The sequence below is a fragment of the Anomalospiza imberbis genome, chromosome 16 (genome assembly GCF_031753505.1).
Source record: "Anomalospiza imberbis isolate Cuckoo-Finch-1a 21T00152 chromosome 16, ASM3175350v1, whole genome shotgun sequence".
Classification (NCBI taxonomy): Eukaryota; Metazoa; Chordata; class Aves; order Passeriformes; family Viduidae; genus Anomalospiza; species Anomalospiza imberbis.
In genome coordinates, this window is record NC_089696.1 from 1349694 (window position 1) to 1354679 (window position 4986).

Genomic DNA, 4986 nt, shown 5'->3' on the forward strand with positions numbered 1-4986 from the left:
AAGAGAAAAGGAGATGTACTGGTAAATTACCATCAGGGCTGCTATAGTAACACGGCTTTAAAGATTGCCTGGTTGGCCTCCTTGGGGTTATAGAAAGCTCTTCAGATTGTTCTGTAGTTTTCCACTCTCTCCTGGTTGCAGGCTGGCCAGGGCTGCCTCGTGCCTGTCAACAGTGCTAGCCATGTATCCACCACCACCATCACCCCAGCCGTGCCAGCCCTGGGTACAGGGAAGGTTCAGGGGAAAGAAGGGACTCAGTCCCAGATAAGTTCATTAAATTTCTCCCTTCAGGCTCACAGAGAGTTTCAGGAAAGTACCTTTACTCACTTTTTACTTCTTTTTTCTCTCCCATTCATTACCCTGACTCATTTCCCTGTAGGGAGTCAGAGAGAGGCCCAAGACAAGGCAGCTGCTGTATCACAGGCTCCCAGTGCAGCACCAGACCTGGGAGGATGGGGAGCAGAGTCTGAGGAGATGTGCAGCCCGAGCCTCTGCTGGCCTGCACAACTCCCTGACCCGAGCCCTGTCCTGAGCCCTGGCCTGAGCCTGGACCTGAGCCCTGACCCGAGCCAGGACCTGAGCCCTGTCCTGAGCCTGGACCTGAGCCCTGTCCTGAGCCCTGTTCTGAGCCCTGTCCTGAGCCTGGACCTGAGCCCTGTCCTGAGCCCTGAAGTGAGCCTGGACCTGAGCCCGGTCCTGAGCCTGGACCTGAGCCCTGTCCCGAGCCCAGAACTGAGCCCTGTCCTGAGCCTGGACCTGAGCCCTGTCCTGAGCCTGGAGCTGAGCCCTGTCCTGAGCCCTGTCCTGAGCCCTGTCCTGAGCCTGGAGCTGAGCCCTGTCCTGAGCCTGGACCTGAGCCTGGACCTGAGCCCTGTCCTGAGCCTGGACCTGAGCCTGGACCTGAGCCTGGACCTGAGCCCTGTCCCGAGCCCAGAACTGAGCCTGGACCTGAGCCCTGTCCTGAGCCCTGAAGTGAGCCTGGACCTGAGCCCGGTCCTGAGCCTGGACCTGAGCCCTGTCCTGAGCCTGGACCTGAGCCCTGTCCTGAGCCTGGAGCTGAGCCCTGTCCTGAGCCCTGTCCTGAGCCTGGAGCTGAGCCCTGTCCTGAGCCTGTCTGTCCCTTTTGGCCCTGCCAGCAGGTGCTGGGGTGCACAGTCCCCACAAAGGGCTGAGCAAGCACAGAGCCATGTGGGATGTGTTTTTTTCCTCCAATCTCACATCAAGCTACTGGAGTTTGCCCCTTACACATGGACCATTTCTATTTCTGAGCAGTTCCCAGCTCTCATCCCTGCAGAGCTGCTGCTTCCCTCTGCATCCTTGACAGCTGCCCTTGTTTCCAGCACAGTCAGGCTCTGGATCAGATGTGTTCCTTCAGAGTATTTGCTGGACAAATAGGATTTAACAGGATTTTTGGCTCCAGGAACCACTCATGAACTCCTGTCCTCTCCTTCCACTCATAAATGCGTTTCATTTCTATTCAACACCAGCTTAATGTAGGTGGAGGCGTCTGTGTTTTATGCCTTTGTTTCTTTGGAATTCACTGAGATGGAGAAATGCTAATGTGCAATTTCTGCAGGAGGGAGAATGTATTAACAGCCAACCCCCTCAACGGACCCCAGATTAATTTAGTAAAAACAAAAGGCTGTGTGAATTCTGGTGTGAATTCAGTGAATTCTGCCATGAGGAATGGGAACTCAATAGGTGTGCTGGTCTGTGGTTTCACACGTTGAAGAGTTTTCAGTAATTTCACTGCAGATTCATAGAAATAATTGGTCATATTCTTTATTAAAATAGCACCTCAGGTGAAACTTAAGTTCAGATGGGACATGTCCCTGCGCTGAAGAACTCAGGGTCTTTTAGATATGTTGCAATACATTGAAACCAAGCACAAGTGAATTAAGATTTGGCTCCCAGCACATGTGGCCATGCAGTCCCTCAGGAGCAAGGGAGCACCAACACTTGTTATCCCCTGGGCACACACAGGTTGCCCCAGCAAGGAGAGGAAAGCTCCTGCCTGCTGCAGGTGTAAATCTCAGCTGCAAGCAGCCCTGGACTGTCAGACACGTGTTCCCCCGGGGACAACACCACCCCTCCGGGAGGCAGCCACTGCCCTCGGACCTGTGTGCTGCAACTGGAGAAACTGCTCTTTGCCACTGCGCCAACCTGGCTCCGGTGCAGGAGGAGGGAGCAGCTGTCCCAGGCTGCCACTCCTCGGAGCACAGAGCATGAGCAGCCAGACTCATGGAGGAGGACATTCCTAGTCTTACTAAAAAAACACTGTTTTTTTCTTTCATGTTTTAATGAAAGAGTGCCCAGAAGGTTTTTCTGTTTCTGTTACGAAATTTTTTGGAGCTTACCAGGATGTGGCTGTTATTCATCTGTTTTCAGGCTTGTGAGCTGAAGGCTAAAGTTTTATTAACATCTCAGAGGAAAGGACTCAGCCTTGGGGTTCCATGCATATTTACATTTAATGCTAAACATGCAGGCATATTCCTCTTGACATTTCACTTGGTTTCTCCCTGAGAACAGGAATCTTCCCATCCTCTTGTTTTAGCATTGTGCAATAACCAGATGGAAAACAGCCCTTGGCTATGAGAGAGAGATCTGAAGATCTGACATGGAAATTTTGCTCTCTAAGAAACTCTGCTTCTGGTTGCTAGCAGCTGGTGTTGGGTTCAATTTCTCCATGATGATAAGGCAGTAAATGTAAGGAACTTTCCTGTTGGAGACAAAAGATGGCTTTAAAGCAGATGCTTTGCCTTTAGAACTGGACATCTGGAACTGGTTGCCATTTTTGCTGTAGATCTCACATGTGACATCTCCATAGCCTTTGCTTTTCATCTTGACATCTCCTGCTGAAGCTCTGAGCACTAGGCCAGAGACTGCAGTGCCTTGTGTCAGAAGATGATGATTTAAAAGGCAGCCCTTGGATGCTGTGATAAGGTCTGGTGATGATTCATCCTAAATGGAAGCCATCTCTGTTTGGCAGCTGGCACAGCTGCTGCCCTTTGAAATGCACCTCTCCAACCTGTGCTCTCCTGGGAGACAGGACTGACACCAGGAGGCTTTTGTGGCACAACCCTCACTTGCAATCTGTAAAGCTTTGCAATTGGCTGGGAAAGGCTGAAAATAGCTCTCTAAAAGCTTCCCATTACTCCTGTCTCACTCTTCCCTGTTGTGTAAGGACAGCTGAGTGTTTATCTCCTAAGTGTGTCTTGCTGGCTCTCCCAAACTTCAGAGAAGTTCAGTATCAGGAAACTTTTAATCTGTGGGTCCTAACTTTGCCTGAGGTCTGGCAGAGTTGGAGACAGCTCCATCTGAGAGAGGGGAGGGATGGGGCTGCGCACACGATGCTCTCCAGGGTAGGCTTGTAGCAGTTCAGCCCGTCCTGCTGCTCTGGAGGCTGCCTTCCTCCGTGAAGCTCCAGCCTGACATCCAAATGAAACCACTTAATCTCCAATTCTTCAGGCTGTCGAGACAAAAAGCTTTAAATGTGGAATAGAGTGTAAATAGATCCTGTCTCCAGACTGCACAGGTGATGTGCCTCACAGTTCCTGACTAAGCAGAGTAAATTCAGATGCTGGGACAAGTGACTGACCCCACTGCCCATCTGTTTATCCAAGCCTCTGCTGATCAAAGCAGGGAAAGAAAGTGAGGTGGGTGAGCTGGGAATGGCTTTTTTACCCTCTCAAATGGCACCTGAGGAAACTTCAGTTGTGTCTAAAAAATTGTATAGTATAAGCCCACTGCACATCACAGGAGCTGTTGTATGTTATTCATCTTCATCTTGATGCCCACGTTGTCAGTATTTGTTTTCTGTTTGTCACTTTTGCTTGACAAGAAGATGTCAAGTTGGTATTTAATGCAGCCTTGAGAATGTTTATTGAGTATTGTGCCATCACTTTAATGTTCATGAAGCGCTGGGCTGCAGAGCAGTGCTACTGATCGGATGAGAGCGAACCCCAGCAGCAGAGGCACAAACTGCAGCTTTGTGCCTGATGTTTCTCACCACAAACTGCTTTGTGGTGGTAGCAAACTCAGGCTAGCCAGGCAGCACGGCACCCATAAGCAATCCCTCCCAAAATACAGAATATATTGAGTTCTCCAGGGTGTGGCCAAGGCCCTGCCCCTGCCCAAGTCACAGGTGTTGGTGCTGGATCTGGAGTTCCCAGCTGGATGGCTCAGGTGAATGCTTTTACTGGGGTTCTAACACTTGCTTGAACTGGATGCTATCTCTGCCAGATCTTAAGCTGAAACAGCACAAATTTTGGCCCAAGATTAGATGAGAGATTCTCTGGGGGATCAGAGAACTGCACTGGCAGTGCTCCAGTCCCGACACAGGATGACCCTGCCTCTGCTGGCAGAGGCTGTGCCCAAGGCTGTCCCCCTGCTGAGGGAACTCAGCAGAGAGGAGGCTCAGCCTGCCCGCAGTCATGCAGAGTTCCCTTGCTACATTCCCAGGAGGAGTCTGTTAATCCCATTGACCTGGCTTGATTTCAATCAACACAGGAACGCTCTGCCTACGCAGGTTGCTCTGATACTGTTACTTGGCTGCAGCAGGGGTTCCCATCTTTTTTGATATTTTATATGTGTTTTGTAAATGCAGTATCACAGATGCCTTCTGCCTTGTTCCCAGTGTCCATCCCTGGCAATGCCCTGGCATTTTTCTTCGATAACAGAATCTACTCTCTCTGTAGCCTTGGAGCCCTCGATGAAGACACACCACCTTCCAGCCTGATGTCAGCACAATGTCCCCAGGTGACTTTGAGCAAAGAGAAATTGCAAACCATCAGCCTTGTGGTGGTGCATGCACAGGTGCACCCAAAGTATGATGGTGACCCCATACCTCAGCGAAATGCGGGCAATTTTGGATGCCAAAATAGAAAAAAGATATAAAATGATTGGAGAGCGTCCAGGGCAGGGCTATGAAGATGGTGAAGGGCCTTAAGCGGAAGCCATCGGAGGACTGGCAGAGGGCACCTGCTC

At 50.7% G+C, this 4986-nt stretch overlaps 1 long non-coding RNA gene across 1 annotated transcript; it reads left to right on the forward strand.

The window, feature by feature from the left end:
- Positions 1–1226: 1226 nt before the first annotated feature.
- LOC137483412 (uncharacterized) lies at positions 1227–4774 on the forward strand. Its single transcript, XR_011004462.1, has 3 exons — positions 1227–2943; positions 3469–3656; positions 4698–4774. It is a non-coding gene; the product is annotated as an uncharacterized lncRNA (long non-coding RNA).
- The last annotated feature ends 212 nt before the right edge of the window (positions 4775–4986 follow it).